Source organism: Macaca nemestrina, chromosome 6 (assembly GCF_043159975.1).
Source record: "Macaca nemestrina isolate mMacNem1 chromosome 6, mMacNem.hap1, whole genome shotgun sequence".
Lineage (NCBI taxonomy): Eukaryota > Metazoa > Chordata > Mammalia > Primates > Cercopithecidae > Macaca > Macaca nemestrina.
The window spans coordinates 6,254,042-6,272,671 of NC_092130.1; the positions used below are offsets into that span (position 1 = coordinate 6,254,042).

At 45.0% G+C, this 18,630-nt stretch overlaps 1 long non-coding RNA gene across 1 annotated transcript; it reads right to left on the bottom strand.

Annotated features, from left to right (window-relative positions):
* Positions 1–304: 304 nt before the first annotated feature.
* Positions 305–18,224, bottom strand: LOC105480904 (uncharacterized). Its single transcript, XR_003017841.2, has 3 exons — positions 18,128–18,224; positions 13,597–13,671; positions 305–792 (listed from the first exon to the last, which is right to left on the bottom strand). It is a non-coding gene; the product is annotated as an uncharacterized lncRNA (long non-coding RNA).
* Between the last annotated feature and the right edge of the window lie 406 nt (positions 18,225–18,630).

Here is an 18,630-nt window from a genome sequence, read left to right on the forward strand (position 1 = left end):
CCATTTTAGATCTTTCCTGCTTTCTCTTGTGGGCATTTAGTGCTATAAATTTCCCTCTACACACTACTTTAAATGTGTCCCAGAGATTCTGGTATGTTGTATCTCTGTTCTCATTGGTTTCAAAGAACATCTTTATTTCTGCCTTCATTTCGTTACGTACCCAGTAGTCATTCAGGAGCAGGTTGTTCAGTTTCCATGTAGTTGAGTGGTTTTGAGTGAGTTTCTTAATCCTGAGTTCTAGTTTGATTGCACTGTGGTCTGAGAGATGCTTTGTTATAATTTCTGTTCTTTTACATTTGCTGAGGAGTGCTTTACTTCCAACTATGTGGTCAATTTTGGAATAAGTGCCATGTGGTGCTGAGAAGAATGTATATTCTGTTGATTTGGGTTGGAGAGTTCTGTAGATGTCTATTAGGTCCCCTTGGTACAGAACTGAGTTCAATTCCTGGATATCCTTGTTAACTTTCTGTCTTGTTGGTCTGTCTAATGTTGACAGTGGGGTGTTAAAATCTCCCATTATTATTGTGTGGGAGTCCAAGTCTCTTTGTAAGTCTCTAAGGACCTACTTTATTAATCTGGGTGCTCGTGTATTGAGTGCATATATATTTAGGATAGTTAGCTCTTCTTGTTGAATTGACCCCTTTACCATGATTTAATGGCCTTCTTTGTCTCTTTTGGTCTTTGTTGTTTCAAAGTCTGTTTTATCAGAGACTAGGATTGCAACCCCTGCTTTTTGTTTTGTTTTGTTCTCCATTTGCTTGGTAGATCTTCCTCCATCCCTTTATTTTGAGCCTTAAAGTATAATAAAAAATAAATAAATTGTTAAAAAAAGATGTTAAGTTATATGCAAAGAAGATAGCTTATCAACTACCCTTGTTAAAAAAAGAGAAAAAAAGAAAGAAACCACGCAATCCAGAAGATAATGGAGTGGTGTTTAAAAGAGCTGAAATAAAAATACTGTCAACACAAAATTTTATACCCAGCAAATATGTTTTTCAAAAATGAAAGAGAAATAAGGGTTTTCAGACAAACAAAAGGAGACAGAACTCACAGCTGGGTGACTTACATTACCAAAAGAGAATTAAAAGAACTTCATCAGGCAGAAGAAATATGATACCAGACAGAAACTTGGAGCTGCAGCAAAACAAAACAAACAAACACTGGAAGTAGAAGCAAAGTGAAATACAAAACTTAGGGTTTTTTTTTAATATTACCTGCCTCAAATGACAACTGACTAGAGCAACAAGAGTAGCAATGTATTGTGTGTTTATAATACGTATAAAAGTAAAATTTACGGCAACAGTAGCACAAAGGATGGGGGAGAAGAATTGGCAGTATACTGTAGTAAGGTCCTTCTACTACAAACAATTTAATATTGAGCAACATAATATTTGAAGATAGATACTTCTACTACTCTTTAAAACTATTAAAAGAATTAAAAGACAAGCCACAGACTGGAAGAAATTATTTGCAAATCACATATCTGATTAGGAACTTGTATTCAGAATATCTAAACAACTCTCAAAATTCAATAATAAGAAAACAAATAATCCAAGAAAAAGCATATAAGAATTTACATAAGGGAAATGCAAATTAAAGCCAAAATGAGATACCACCACACACCTATTAGAATGAATAACATTAAAAATTTTGTGAACTTACAATAATACTAAATATTGGTGTGGATGGGGAACAACTGGAACTCTTATATACTACTATAAGAATGTGAAATGGCACAGTCGCTGTGAAAATAGGTTGGTAGCTTCCTATAAAATGAAACATACACTCATCACAGGACCCAGTCAATTTATTTCTCGGTATTTACATAAGTGAAATGAAATGTGTGTGTAAATGTCTTAGTGGCTTTATTTGCAATCAACAAAATCTAGATACAACCTTAAATATTCTTTTTTTAAATTTTAATTTCATTTTATTTTATTATTTATTTATTTATTTATTTTGAGACAGAGTTTCGCTCTTGTTGCCCAGGCTGGAGCTCAATGGCATGATCTCGGCTCACTGCAACCTCTGCCTCCCTACAACTCTAAACATTCTTCAACTGGTGAGCGAATGAACAAACTCTGAGATGTCATACAGTGAAATATTACTCAGAAATAAAAAACAGCCAACTATTGATAGATGGTTGAGATTCCACAGCATGAATGAATCTTAAATTCATAATGCTAACTGAAAGGAGCGAGACTCATAAGGCTATATACTGTATAATTCCATTTACATGGTATCCTGGAAAATACAAAACCTGTAAGGATAGAAAATACATTCATAGTTTCCAGGAGCTGAGGGTGGGACACAGATTGACTACAAGAAGGATGGAGGAATTTGAGGAGTGATTAATGGAACTGTTCTACATCTTGATTATCTATCTTGATAACCTTAGCAGCATTATATAATTATATACATTTGCTAAAATTTGCAGAACTGTGTACTAAAACAGGTGACTGTTACTGTATTATATTCATGGCTGTATACTTCTGTCAAAACTCATTGAATTTTACATTTTTTAATGGATGCAATGTATTATACATAAATTATAACTCACTGAAGTTTTTTTGTAATCCAGCTCAAATTTTGTGCCTTCTGTAAAGCCCTCCAAGCTCCTCCCAACATCGTGAATCTTTCCCTCTCTGGACTCCACTGATATATTATACAGATTCCTTTTACAGTACTGCTGTGTAGTTCTGAACCATTTGTCTCTCTTCCTAAGCCTGTCATGTCTCATTTTCTCCAACTCTCCCACAGAGTCTGGAATTCATTCTTTCAACAAATATGTGATCTGCACCTATTGTGGGCTAGTCAACAGCTGTGCCTTCATGAAGATTACAGCATAGCTGGAAAGAAGAAGAATAATCACGTAAACAAATGAATAAAGGTAAGTTCTCAGAGCCTCATTTCTTCCTCTATAAAATGGAGATGATAATAACCATCGGGTTATGAGGTTTTCATGCAGCAACAGAACAGTGTCTGACACACAGCAAGCACTCAATAAGTGTTCACTCATATTGTTATTACTGAATATTAAATTGTTAAATGTAATTGCTGCTGTGACAATAGCTGGGAAGAAAGTTAACCTGATTCAGTGATAGAAATAATGAGAAAGAACCTACTTTAGAAAGGGTAATCGGGGTGCCCTCTCTGAGAGTGGACACGGAAGCTGGAACCTGAAATAGGAGAAGGTGTCGGCCAGGTGAAGTGTACTTCCGGCAGACAGTACAGCCTAGATGAAGTCTCTGAGACAGGGAATTGAGGGACCCCTTGGAGGAACCAGAAAGAAGCTGGGCAGCTTTAGCCCAAGGAGGAAAGGGGCGAGTGAAGAAGGTGAGAGAGAAACAGAGGCCCCTTCACCAAGGGTTTATGGGCACTGGCATGGCTTTGGTTAATGTTGGATGGATGGAGGATGGATGGATGGATGGATGGAAGGGTGGATGGATAGATGGACATATGGATAGATGAATGGATAACCACGCAATTCAGAAGCCACACAGATGTGGGTGTGAACTCTCTTTGTCTCTTGGCACCTGTGTGATTAAAGGCAAGTAGTTTTCCCTAGGCAGTTTCAGCTTCCACATCTGTTATTAAAACAGTGTTAATAATAGTAGCAACCCCACATGATTATTGTAAGAATCAAGTAAGATCATGTACAGAGTCTACCACTTAGTAAATAATTTCACTTTTTTTTTTTTTGAGATGTAGTTTCACTCTTTTTTCCCAGGCTGGAATGCAATGGTACGATCTCAGCTCACTGCAACCTCCATCTCCTGGGTTCAAGCGATTCTCATGCCTCAGCCTCTCAAGTAGCTGGGATTACAGGCATGCGCCACCATGCCTGGCTAATTTTTGTATTTTTAGTAGAGACGGGGTTTCTCCATGTTGGTCAGGCTGGTCTTGAACTCCCGACCTCAGGTAATCCACCCGCCTTGGCCTCCCAAAGTGCTGGGATTACAGGCGTGAGCCACCGCACCCGGCTAATCTCACTTTTCTCTCTCCCCACCGTATGTAAGCATGTGTGTATTTCTCTCTCCCATTCCCGTGTGTGTGTGTGTACACACGTGTATGTGGGTGCATGTGTGTATCTCCCTCCATGCTTGGTATAACCACCATAGTCAAGAGCTATGCCTCAGCTTGGCCAGACCAGAAATGCAACTTGGTGAGGGCCCCTGGAGTTGACTGGGCTCAGAATCTGTCAGCCTTGCCAGACACGGATGCATGAACCAGAAGTCACATTTTGTCATTCCCCTAAACAGAGAAAGCCTGGGACATTTGGTGAGGTACTCTTGGGAGTCAGCAGCTGACTGAAGGCAGAACAGGGCAGGAAACAGACTGGTTTCAGTTGCAAAGCAAGGGGAGAGAATAGACAAGAATAGTGAATGTGCATTGAGTTATTCTTTTTTTTTTTTAATTTATTTATTATTATTATTATTATACTTTAAGTTGTAGGGTACATGTGCATAACGTGCAGGTTTGTTACATATGTATACTTGTGCCATGTTGGTGTGCTGCACCCATCAACTCGTCATTTACATCAGGTATAACTCCCAATGCAATCCCTCCCCCCCCCCCCTCCCCCCTCCCCATGATAGGCCCCGGTGTGTGATGTTCCCCTTCCTGAGTCCAAGTGATCTCATTGTTCAGTTCCCACCTATGAGTGAGAACATGCGGTGTTTGGTTTTCTGTTCTTGTGATAGTTTGCAAAGAATGATGGTTTCCAGCTGCATCCATGTCCCTACGAAGGACACAAACTCATCCTTTTTGATGGCTGCATAGTATTCCATGGTGTATATATGCCACATTTTCTTAATCCAATCTGTCACTGATGGACATTTGGGTTGATTCCAAGTCTTTGCTATTGTGAATAGTGCTGCAATAAACATACGTGTTCATGTGTCTTTATAGCAGCATAATTTATAATCCTTTGGGTATATACCCAGTAATGGGATAGCTGGGTCATATGGTACATCTAGTTCTAGATCCTTGAGGAATCGCCATACTGTTTTCCATAATGGTTGAACTAGTTTACAATCCCACCAACAGTGTAAAAGCGTTCCTATTTCTCCACATCCTCTCCAGCATCTGTTGTTTCCTGACTTTTTAATGATTGCCATTCTAACTGGTGTGAGATGGTATCTCATTGTGGTTTTGATTTGCATTTCTCTGATGGCCAGTGATGATGAGCATTTTTTCATGTGTCTGTTGGCTGTATGAATGTCTTCTTTTGAGAAATGTCTGTTCATATCCTTTGCCCACTTTTTGATGGGGTTGTTTGTTTTTTTCTTGTAAATTTGTTTGAGTTCTTTGTAGGTTCTGGATATTAGCCCTTTGTCAGATGAGTAGATTACAAAAATTTTCTCCCATTCTGTAGGTTGCCTGTTCACTCTGATGGTAGTTTCTTTTGCTGTGCAGAAGCTCTTTAGTTTAATGAGATCCCATTTGTCAATTTTGGCTTTTGCTGCTGTTGCTTTTGGTGTTTTAGACATGAAGTCTTTGCTCATGCCTATGTCCTGAATGGTACTACCTAGGTTTTCCTCTAGGATTTTTATGGTATTAGGTCTAACATTTAAGTCTCTAATCCATCTTGAATTAATTTTCGTATAAGGAGTAAGGAAAGGATCCAGTTTCAGCTTTCTACTTATGGCTAGCCAATTTTCCCAGCACCATTTATTAAATAGGGAATCCTTTCCCCATTTCTTGTTTCTCTCAGGTTTGTCAAAGATCAGATGGCTGTAGATGTGTGGTATTATTTCTGAGGACTCTGTTCTGTTCCATTGGTCTATATCTCTGTTTTGGTACCAGTACCATGCTGTTTTGGTTACTGTAGCCTTGTAGTATAGTTTGAAGTCAGGTAGCGTGATGCCTCCAGCTTTGTTCTTTTGACTTAGGATTGTCTTGGAGATGCGGGCTCTTTTTTGGTTCCATATGAACTTTAAAGCAGTTTTTTCCAATTCTGTGAAGAAACTCATTGGTAGCTTGATGGGGATGGCATTGAATCTATAAATTACCTTGGGCAGTATGGCCATTTTCACGATATTGATTCTTCCTATCCATGAGCATGGTATGTTCTTCCATTTGTTTGTGTCCTCTTTTATTTCACTGAGCAGTGGTTTGTAGTTCTCCTTGAAGAGGTCCTTTACATCCCTTGTAAGTTGGATTCCTAGGTATTTTATTCTCTTTGAAGCAATTGTGAATGGAAGTTCATTCCTGATTTGGCTCTCTTTGTCTGTTACTGGTGTATAAGAATGCTTGTGATTTTTGCACATTAATTTTGTATCCTGAGACTTTGCTGAAGTTGCTTATCAGCTTAAGGAGATTTTGGGCTGAGACAATGGGGTTTTCTAAATATACAATCATGTCATCTGCAAACAGGGACAATTTGACTTCTTCTTTTCCTAACTGAATACCCTTGATTTCTTTCTCTTGCCTAATTTCCCTAGCCAGAACTTCCAACACTATGTTGAACAGGAGTGGTGAGAGAGGGCATCCCTGTCTTGTGCCAGTTTTCAAAGGGAATTTTTCCAGTTTTTGCCCATTCAGTATGATATTGGCTGTGGGTTTGTCACAAATAGCTCTTATTATTTTGAGGTACGTTCCATCAATACCGAATTTATTGAGCGTTTTTAGCATGAAGGGCTGTTGAATTTTGTCAAAAGCCTTTTCTGCATCTATTGAGATAATCATGTGGTTCTTGTCTTTGGTTCTGTTTATATGCTGGATTATGTTTATTGATTTGCGAATGTTGAACCAGCCTTGCATCCCAGGGATGAAGCCCACTTGATCATGGTGGATAAGCTTTTTGATGTGTTGCTGAATCCGGTTTGCCAGTATTTTATTGAGGATTTTTGCATCGATGTTCATCAGGGATATTGGTCTAAAATTCTCTTTTTTTGTTGTGTCTCTGCCAGGCTTTGGTATCAGGATGATGTTGGCCTCATAAAATGAGTTAGGGAGGATTCCCTCTTTTTCTATTGATTGGAATAGTTTCAGAAGGAATGGTACCAACTCCTCCTTGTACCTCTGGTAGAATTCAGCTGTGAATCCATCTGGTCCTGGACTTTTTTTGGTTGGTAGGCTATTAATTATTGCCTCAATTTCAGAGCCTGCTATTGGTCTATTCAGGGATTCAACTTCTTCCTGGTTTAGTCTTGGAAGAGTGTAAGTGTCCAGGAAATTATCCATTTCTTCTAGATTTTCCAGTTTATTTGCGTAGAGGTGTTTATAGTATTCTCTGATGGTAGTTTGTATTTCTATGGGGTCGGTGGTGATATCCCCTTTATCATTTTTAATTGCGTCGATTTGATTCTTCTCTCTTTTCTTCTTTATTAGTCTTGCTAGTGGTCTGTCAATTTTGTTGATCTTTTCAAAAAACCAACTCCTGGATTCATTGATTTTTTGGAGAGTTTTTTGTGTCTCTATCTCCTTCAGTTCTGCTCTGATCTTAGTTATTTCTTGCCTTCTGCTAGCTTTCGAATGTGTTTGCTCTTGCTTCTCTAGTTCTTTTAATTGCGATGTTAGAGTGTCAATTTTAGATCTTTCCTGCTTTCTCTTGTGGGCATTTAGTGCTATAAATTTCCCTCTACACACTGCTTTAAATGTGTCCCAGAGATTCTGGTATGTTGTATCTTTGTTCTCATTGGTTTCAAAGAACATCTTTATTTCTGCCTTCATTTCGTTATGTACCCAGTAGTCAAAAAACTGAGCGGATTGTTCAGTTTCCATGTAGTTGAGCGGTTTTGATTGAGTTTCTTAGTCCTGAGTTCTAGTTTGATTGCACTGTGGTCTGAGAGACAGTTTGTTATAATTTCTGTTCTTGTACATTTGCTGAGGAGTGCTTTACTTCCAATTACGTGGTCGATTTTGGAGTAAGTACGATGTGGTGCTGAGAAGAATGTATATTCTGTTGATTTGGGGTGGAGAGTTCTATAGATGTCTATTAGGTCTGCTTGCTGCAGAGATGAGTTCAATTCCTGGATATCCTTGTTAACTTTCTGTCTCGTTGATCTGTCTAATGTTGATAGTGGAGTGTTGAAGTCTCCCATTATTATTGTATTGGAGTCTAAGTCTCTTTGTAAGTCTCTAAGGACTTGCTTTATGAATCTGGGTGCTCCTGTATTGGGTGCATATATATTTAGGATAGTTAGTCTGCCTCTGGTCTTTGATGATGGTGATGTACTGATGGGGTTTTGGTGTAGGTGTCCTTCCTGTTTGATAGTTTTCCTTCTAACAGTCAGGACCCTCAGCTGTAGGTCTGTTGAAGATTGCTTGAGGTCCACTCCAGACCCTGTTTGCCTGGGTATCAGCAGCAGACGCTGCAGAAGATAGAATATTTCTGAACAGCGAGTGTACCTGTCTGATTCTTGCTTTGGAAGCTTCCTCTCAGGGGTGTACTCCACCCTGTGAGGTGTGGGGTGTCAGACTGCCCCTAGTGGGGGATGTCTCCCAGTTAGGCTACTCAGGGGTCAGGGACCCACTTGAGCAGGGAGTCTGTCCCTTCTCAGATCTCAACCTCCGTGTTGGGAGATCCACTGCTCTCTTCAAAGCTGTCAGACAGAGTCGTTTGCATCTGCTGAGGTTTCGGCTGTGTTTGTTATTGTTTACTGTGCCCTGTCCTCAGAGGTGGAGTCTACAGAGACAGGCAGGTTTCCTTGAGCTGCTGTGAGCTCCACCCAGTTCGAGCTTCCCAGCAGCTTTGTTTACCTACTTAAGCCTCAGCAATGGCGGGCGCCCCTCCCCCAGCCTCGCTGCTGCCTTGCCGGTAGATCACAGACTGCTGTGCTAGCAATGAGGGAGGCTCCGTGGGTGTGGGACCCTCCCGGCCAGGTGTGGGATATGATCTCCTGGTGTGCCTGTTTGCTTAAAGCGCTGTATTGGGGTGGGAGTTACCCGATTTTCCAGGTGTTGTGTGTCTCAGTTCCCCTGGCTAGGAAAAGGGATTCCCTTCCCCCTTGCGCTTCCCAGGTGAGGCAATGCCTCGCCCTGCTTCAGCTCTCGCTGGTCGGGCTGCAGCAGCTGACCAGCACCGATCGTCCGGCACTCCCCAGTGAGATGAACCCAGTACCTCAGTTGAAAATGCAGAAATCACCGGTCTTCTGTGTCGCTCGCGCTGGGAGTTGGAGACTGGAGCTGTTCCTATTCGGCCATCTTGCTCCGCCCCGCATTGAGTTATTCTTACGGAGGAAGCACTTGGCATCAATTTTTTTTCTCTCTCTCTCTCTCTCTCTTTTTTTTTTTTTTTTTTTTTTTTTTGAGACAGAGTCTTGCTCTGTCACCCAGGCTGGAGTGCAGTGGTGCGATTTCTGCTCACTGCAACCTCTGCCTCCTGGGTGCAAACGATTCTCCTGCCTCAGCCTCCTGAGTAGCTGGGATAGGTGCGTGTCACCACGCCCGGCTAATTTTTGTATATTTAGTAGAGACGGGGTTTCACCATGTTGGTCAGGCTGGTCTCAAACTCCTGACCTCGTGATCCACCCACCTCAGCCTCCCAGAGTGCTGGGATTACAGGCGTGAGTCACCATGCCAGGCCTGATGTTCTCATTTTATCCTCACCACAACTCTAGAAGAGTTCTATTTTTATCATCATCTCCATTACACAGATAAGAAAATTGAGGCTCACAGACGCTGTGTTATGCTTCCCCGCAAGGTGCTCCTATTGGATGAGGTGTGTGCTGAGATAGCCTTGATGCCCTCAGCACTGGACATAGTCAGCCCCTGACTATGAGCAAACTCATCTGCTTTCTCTAGGGTGACGAATACATTTGATAATTTGCTGAATGTGTCTTGGCAAATGGTGGGACACATCAGGATAATCAATTCACTCCAGAGCCCCGCTAGTCAATGGTGGAGGAGATTCGAGTCCCGGCAGTCAGGCTCCCAAGCCCACCCTCCACGGTAGGGAGAGCCTGCTATGCACACACCCTGGGCCTGAGTTCTAGCTCTGTCCCCTCCCTGTCCTCCTCTCCCGTGGCAGGTTGCAGTCAACCGTCACCCTACTTAACCCTCTCTCAGATCTGATGAGGAGAGTGATTCCATCCACTGTACAGATGGAAAAGTTGGAGCATCCCTCATCCCCATTTCCCCTTTGTCAAGCCTTATTCAGACTGTGCCATCTCTGCCTGCCCAGGGCAAAGACATTGAGTTGGGGTAGATGGCACTTGGGATGGGGTCTGTTCTGTTTGTAGAACTGAACACTAAAAGGTCCGTTGGAAAACTGCCCTTCCAGAGCCCTGGAGCACGTTCCGGAACTTTCTGAGGCTCTTGGTCAGCAGTTCTTTTGTAGGCTTTGTGACCACCTCCTCAGCCAGCCTTCTAGGCTCAGCTCCAATGTCACCCTTTTGTCTCAGTCCAGAAACAACTAGTGGTTCTCTTCTCCTCACACCCACAGCTCCCTTACAGAAGCACCCTCCTGGAATTACAGCTAGCTGTGTGTCAGCTGCATCTCATGCTGGAAAAAACCTTGTGGGTAGGCACACCTGGGAAGTGGAGGGCCATACACAGGTCTGGGATTTATGCGGAGACAGAATTAACAGAACTTGGTGATTAGGTGGATGCGGGGAATATGCTGGATGAGAGAGACGTGAATACTCCCAGCTCCAGGTTAAAAGCAAAAGGGGGAAGATGGTGCCATTTGCTGAGAGGGATGGAGGAAGGCAGTTGGGGCATCTGTGGAGGGGTGATTAAAAATCTCATTAGAGGAGAAATCCCAGCACCAGACCTACAATCTCTCAGGAGAGCAATTTTGACATGCAGTTAAGACCTTTGGAGGCCGAGTCTTCCAGGTAACCCCTTTGTCTCAAGTCACTGACATTTCAGGGTCTTTATTTAGATGATGGAAGTATCTAGAAAAACTGGGTCCATTTTTGCATTTATTTTAGTTCACCAGCAATTTTCAGTGTGTCTAAGTTCAACAGGGCTCAGGTTGCTGGAAAATCACCCTCCCTTTCAATTCTATCCGACATCTAGGGAATGTCTCCATTGGTCGTCGGGATGGGACAGAAGGAAGTCAAAATCATCCAGGGTTCTGGGCTAGGGAAAGGGTCAGGAGGCCCGGGTTATGACCCCAGGGCCACTTCTGATGATGGCGCCAAGTATGGAGTTCTCTTCTCCAGGGCCACCCTCTGAGATGCCCTGGCTTGCTGGGAAATCTTCCTGCTTCTGCTTCCAGGCCATTCTTGGTGACTCTTGTCCCTCTCTGAACAGAGCAAAACATTCTCCTCTCCCTTCCTCAGCATCCAGTTCACTCCTCAATTACAGAAGCTGCCACATTTATCTACCATCATTCCTGGTCGGTGCCATGAAGTGCCATGAAAGAATTTGAGACTCAGACGATTTAGGGTCCCTATCCCAGGCTCTGACTCTTCACATGTGTGACTCTGGAGAAGCCTCTTTTCCTCTTTGAGTCTCTATCCCCAGTTGATGTGACATTTTAAATGTGAGAAGAAAAAATACACATAACTGTTTGTCATCATGATAGGCACATGGTAAGTGCACAATAAATACTAGGTCTTTGTCCCAAGAAGACAGAGGGCTCCAGGGGACAGGGACCCTCCGCATCATGCATTTCTGAGGACCTAGACTTTGCTTCCAGATTGAAGTGTGTCTGTGTCCTGGCTCTGCCTCTTATCAGGTGGTTAAGCTTAAGGCAGATCATTTTACTGCTTCGAGCCTCAGTTTCGTATTCTCTAAAATGTAAAATTTTATAATCTGTAAAATAGTGACTTTTGTTAGGAAAAATGTGAATGAATAATAAATGTGAATCGTGTGACAGTATCTGGCACTTACTCTTATAAAAGGCTCAAATTGTTGAGCTAAGCCCTTGAAACCTCTATGAAGTCAGGAACTGTTTCTATCTTGCTCAGAACTTTATCCTCAGGTCTGCCATGTACAGTTACACAAGTTGTGCACTATACTATTCCAGAGCATCCTTCATACAGACTTTGGTATGAATTGTGCCCCCTGGAGTTTGCAGTGTATCAGCCCTGCCAGCACAGTGCCTGGCATTGTTCTGGGTGCTATGAACAGGACTAATTCCTGCCTTCATAGAGATTATACTATCATGGGGAAGGGAAATAATAAACAGGAAAATAAATGTTACCAATCAATAAAATAGGGTGATGTGACAGAGAGTGAGTGACTAAGAGAGGGATGACTCCCACATAGAGAGTGACATGAGCTGACATGAGTGACATGAATGTCGGCCATGCAAAGATGGAGAACACAAAGGACAGAAAAGCAAAGGGCCTGGGACAGGTACAAGGGTGGAGAGAGGTTGGCAGAGGGCAATTCATCTCGGGTAAGCAGTATCGGGTAGGAAGAGCACGTCCTTCAAGGTCCTCTGGGAAGCCACGGAAAATTTCCATCGGGAGCTGGACATGATCCAATGTGTGATTTATAAAGGGGAGAAGGGGATCAGGGAACCAACCAGGAGACTAATGCTCACACCCTGGCACAGAAGGGCCACTGAGACCAGGGAGGGGATATTAGAGTTGGGAAGAAGTGAATCTAGTCTGTCCACATGTCAGAAGTGGAGGAAGTAGGAAGGCACGGAAGTGTAAGATGTGGAAGAGAATAGCAAAGGGCTGCCCTCAGGGGTGGACAGGGAGTTACCGAGAGAGATGGGAAGACTGAGAGAGGAAGAGGTTGGGGAGGTTCCAATGCCAGTTACGCATCCCAGTGGAGATGCTTAGTGCTGAACTGGTGCTCAATAAAACCTGTTGGATGAATGAAGAAATTAATGAATGAGACCCCAGGTCCTCCGTAATGTGGAAGTCATAAGCCTCGCTTTTGTGAAAAGAACATGAGACTGCAGAGATCATGGGTGGAGGAAGTTGCTCTGCTGCTGCCCTGGAGAGGGAGAAGTGGTCTCCCCTGCCTGCCCCTGAGCTGCCCCTGAGCTGCCCTGCCCTGCCCCAATGCCTGCCCCTGCCCTCCCTGCCCACCTTCCACTCTGTGTTTAGAGATCTCTGACTTCCTTCTTCAAGTGTCTCCTGCCCCTCTTCCTGAGAAGAGCCACTGCAGTCCAGGGGTCCACAGCCCCTCTCAGCCCGGAGACACCCTGCCCAGCTCCTCGGGGTGCAGGGTTAGAGTGGCCAGCCTGCTGAGGGTGCAGAGGTGAAGGCAGTGGTGCCAGTTCCCTGACCTATGAAGGAGCAACGTATTTTGGTTGGGGCTTGGTTTGGGGTCGGTGGTCCTGCTGAGCATGGTGCGGAAGGAAGAGGCTCCTGGTGTCCTGGGCAGAGGCCAGACCCATGCTGGGCAGGGCTACAGCTCACTCTACCTGCTTTTCCCATAACTCCTCTCCCCCACGGTTCTCCACACACCCCTGCGCCCATGCTCTCACCTAGTTGGCCTTTTCATTCTCTGGCAGGTGTTGTCTCCAAACTGAAGGTTTCTGCGAACACCGTGGAAATGTGACTATGTCAGAGCTCTTATTTCTGTGCAGTTTGATTTTAACTGCCCTTCAAAGAGACCTGGGGCTTCCTAGCAGAGCCATGGCACCAGATGGACTCGGGCTTGGATCCTGGCACCATGATCACAAGCTGTGCCACCTGGGGCAAGTCACTTCCCGTCTCTGAGCCTCAGGTTCCTCACCTGCAGAATGGGCTGTTTGCAAGGCCGGAGTGCTTGTTTGATAACATGCACTAGATCCTCAGCTAAATGTCTGGCCTGGAATAGAGACAGAAAAATATTAATCACCTGCTTCCTCCCAAATCAGTGTAAGATCAAAGACCCCAGAAGGCTCACTTCACGAATTCTAACACTCACTTTTCAGATCCTCATTCATTCAAAAAGTACTAAATGGCCTCTCCCCTCTCCTGTGTGCCAGGTCCTGGGCCAGGTGTTGGGGTAGATAAAGGGGTGAGCAAGAATAGAACCTCAGCGCCTGATAGAGGAGAGCCCTGTGAATTGCAGAGGCTGGTGGATGGAGTCCTGGGAGCAGAAAGACCCCACAGTTTCAGGGTAGGAGGGTAGGCTGTGGGGATGAGGGAGTTCTGAGCTGAAACCTGAAGGGGAGAACAACCAAGGTCAAGGCAAGGAAGTCACCTGCTCCGAGGCAAGAAGATCATGACATTCAGAGAACAGGAAGGAGAAACGGTAAAGAAGGAGTGAGGGTATGGAGATGAAGGAGTGTGATGCCCGAGGGTGGGCCATGGCTGGAGCACAGCATGATGTGCTTCATGTTTTCCAAACAAACCCCTGGTTGTGTTTCAGAGAACGTGTTACAGTGGACAATGGATGGAGCCGGGAAGAATTCAAAGCCAAATTCCTCATGCTCTCCAGAGCCCTGGAATCAGACAGGCCTAGGGTTCCCTCTCAGCCTTACCACTTCATGTTTAAGTGGACGTGGATAAGCCCCCTTTCCTCTCTAAGTCCTGGTTTCTTGTCCGTAAAATGGGAAGAGTTTAGAACATGCATCCTGAGGCTGTTATATGTTAAACAAAATGAAATGTGTTAACCCATGCAGTGACTGGCACGGAACAAGCCCCCAGTAAGTGGAAGTTGCTATCATTGCTGCCTTTCTCTCCCCATCACACACAGATGCGCTCCTTGCTCTAACATGCCCATGGACTCTCATAAGAACCTCTCCAATTTTTCCAGCCAGTTCCAAGTCAACCACTGTCAGCAGCCCTGGGTTGGTGGTGAGCGGAACAGAGGCCTCTCAGGATTCGTGCTGTAGCTCGGTTGCCTAGCAACAGCATCAGCATCTGCATCATTGCAGAGCCAGGCTGCATCAGGCACCAGTCAAAACAAAGGCAGAAGAAATGAGTCACAGCCAGGCTCTGGGAACTGGTGGGAGCAGGGCCTTGTTTTTGGCAAGAATCAGATACACCCAGAATCTAACTCTGGAGGGAAGCCCCCCAGTTCTAGCTTCCTCTGCTTCCCTAGGGAGACCCACATCCCTCCCAATTATCTGGGCCTTCAGGTATGAGGAGGGGACTTAGAGTGGATCTGAGTGGTATGCTATAGCCCTCTGCATACATTGTACATTCATGGTTTTCAGAATAATGTTTATCCCCAACTTACAGCTGAGAAAGATGAGACTTGGAAAAGATTTAAAGTTCAAGTCTTTCTTTCCCCATAGACCATGCTCAGTTCCCTCGTCCACAATGGTACCAATGCCTTCCCAGCCTTGCTCCCCAGCCCTGACTCTACTGAGCTCAAGACACAAATAGTCAAATGCTCATCGTCCTCTCCCATGAATGAACTCCAGGCAGCTCACTCAAGAGCCTCAAAGCTGTACTCTTCATCCTCCCCCATCCAGCTCCTTCTCCTTCTAAGTCCTCTTCTCACAAGAGCACCAGCAGCTACCCATGACTAGCACCTAATGAAGCAGGTGTCATCCTGGATGCTTCTCTTCCTCGTCTACCTCAAGTACAATTTGATCCCAAATCCCAGCAACAATCTTCTCCACAGGCCTCCTCTCCATTCTCAGGACCAGACCTGGCCATGGTGTCCTGGACCTGCACCCACCACTTGGTGCGCAGACTCAGCCGCCCATCCCTCTCCACCCTGCAGCCCTGTCTAAAGGTTGCATCTGCCCTCATCATTCCCTGTGATGGCTCCACCTGCCCGCAGTTTGAAACCCATACTCCTTACCAAAGCCTTCAAGGTCCTGCACAGTCTCTATGCCTGCTGCCTACAATAAACACACACACACACACACACACACACACACACACTGGGACCCCCCCACCCTTCACTCCTGACAATCTGAGTGACTGTGCTCCTCAGTGTTCCCTGACAACAGGTGAGCAAAAGACACCTGATAACCTTAGCCACTGAGGCCCCTCTCTAACCCACCAGTTTTCCAGTAAAAACACATCCTAAGTTCTAGGTCAGGTGCAACTCATCCCTGATTCTGGATGCTCCAGTCACCCTCAGGTGGTGCCTGTTTACACCTGAGACTGACCAACAATGTCACGTCACTGCTGAGGGTGTAAGGTGGCCCGTGGAGGCAGCAGGAGGACCCCAGGCTTCTGGACCAAGATGACTTAGATTTGAATCCTAGCAAGGAGTCTTACTAGGTCCATGACTACAGTGGTTTTAAAATGTGTCCATGCATTCTTTAACACTTCCTTCAAAACTTAAAACTTAGTTCTCCTTCCTTTGGGCGTCTGCTGGATTTAGTGATTCACTTCTAGCAAACAGAATAAAGTGGAAATGATGGCACGTGACTCCCAAGACCAGGTCAGAAACTTTGACTTGGCTGTCTGTCTCGGATCACTCACTCTGGGGAAAGACAGCTGCCATGTCATGAGGATGCTCAAGCAAGCCCAAGAGGAGGGTCCCGTCGACAGACAGCAAAGCCCTGAGGCCTCTTGCCAGGAGCCGTGTGAGTGAGCCATCCTGGACGCAGGTCTTCAGCTCCACCAAGCCTCCAGATGCCTGCAGCACCAGCCAACATCCTGATGACAGCCTCATGACAGCCCCTGGCCCAGAGCCACCCAGCGATTCCATTCTCCAATTCCTGACCCACAGAAACTAGGAGATAATAAGTGTTTGTTGTTGTAAGTTGCTAAGTTGCTGTAAATTTAATACACAGCAACAGATGACTAAACAGTATCCTAGAGCACATCACTTCACCTCACCACGCCTCCATCTCCTCACCTGTAAAACAGAGTTCATAAGAACATATGTATACTGGTGTTCAAAAGATTAAAAGAATTAGTAACTGGGAAACACTTAGCACAGTGCCCGGCATGTATTAAACTTTCAAAAAATATCAGCCTTCATTTTGTTTACTATTATTTATTATAAAGGATTTATTATTTGTTTCCAAAGACTCCAAATAAATCCAAACTTGAGAGGCTGGTCCTCTACTCAAAAAGGTGTTACCAGCTTATTGCATCTGCCACCAGAAGCCTAGATACTGATGCTGTGATTGCTGAAAGCCATTGCCATTATTTCTTCTCTCTCTCTCTCTCTCTCTTTTTTTTTTTTCCCATGAGATTGAGTCTTGCTCTGTTGCCCAGGCCGTGGTGCTTGGCACCATCTCAGCTCACTGCAGCCCCTACCTCCAGGGTTCCAGTGATTCTCCTGTCTGAGCCTGGAAACCAAATAGTGACCCTTTGAATGGTTATTGAAAACCCCATCATCTTGTTTGTTTGTTTGTTTGAGATGGAGTCTCGCTCTGTGGCCAGACTAGAGTGCAGTGGTGTGATCTCGGCTCACTACAACCTCTGCCTCCCGGGTTGAAGCAATTCTGCTGCCTCAGCCTCCTGAGTAGCTGGGACTACAGGCGCCCGCCACCACGCCAGGCTAATTTTTGTATTTTTAGTAGAAACAGGGTTTCACCGTGTTGGCCAGGATGGTCTCGATCTCTTGACCTTGTGATCTGCCCACCTCAGTCTCCCAAAGTGCTGCGATTACAGGTGTGAGTGACCGCGCCCGGCCAGAAAACTCCATCATTTTTATAGCCCTTTGTCCTAGGTCTTATCAGTGTGGGGACAACAGAACATGGGGGAAAGACTCGGGCACCCATGTGAGGCTCAGCACGTTAGATTTTGAAGTTCACGCAGCAAAGCATGGGCCAGCTTTCACACACCCTCGAACCTGGCAAGCAGGCTGGCAGAGCTCTCAGTGAGAAGAAGGTGGGGCTTTCTTGCTGATGTCAAGGAAATGAAGAAATGAAAGGCCTCCCGTGCACCTAAAAATGTCTTGTTCCCATGGTCTTACAATGAGGAGTCCAGAACCTGAGAGGGGACAGCAGTCTCCTGTGTCTCCTCGCCGGGGAGGCAGGATGCTCAGCCTCTCCTCACCTATCTGCTGATAGAGCTTACTACTTCCCAAGACAGCCTTTTCCGGAACCTAGATTTGGGAATGAGAAGCTGGGGTTGGATATTGGGTTCAGCTGTGTAACCCCGGAAAGCCACTGCACTCCGTGGGTTCCAGGTGCCCTTCCTACAGACAGGGCTCGTGATCTCACAGTGCTGCGGAGACTCAAATACGGCATTGGCTACTAATACACTTTAGAAACAGCAAAAGGCAAAGCAGCAAAAGGGAAGGCGAGAGTTATTTTTGTCATAATTACTGTTATTATGAGGATGTCACATGGCACTCATTGTTCCGGAGCTTCCCCTGATATTGAACCCACATTTGCTCCCCTCTGGCACCTACTCACCAGGTCTCTCCACCCGTAGGGTAATTGCAGTGGTTGTGGTGAGAAAGATAAGCATTTGTCAGCTTTGTTCAGACTTGAATCCAATCTGAGAATGGCCATTCTGGAAAACATAAACCCAGGGGCACTCACTTATGACCTTGCTAACAGTCACAAGGCCACATGCATCAAAGAGAAGGAAGTACACCCATCAGTCCTTCCCCTCCTCCTTTCTGTCAACAGGCATTCTAGTGTCTTCTATGACAGATATAGAGAGACCTCCTCAGACCACCCAACATGCACCCAGCACACACCCCCAGCATTCTCTCCCTGCTGGTTTCCTTCTTTCTATAGCACTCATCACCAATGGATAGTATCTCCTTCATCTATTTGTTTGCCTATCTGTACTGTCCTGCTAGAGTGTGAGTCCCTTCCAAGCAGAGACCTTGTCTGTCTTGTTCTCCACTGAGTTGTCAGTGCCAGCCGGGGCCCTGGCAAAAGAGACACATGCCTGTAGAATGAATTTA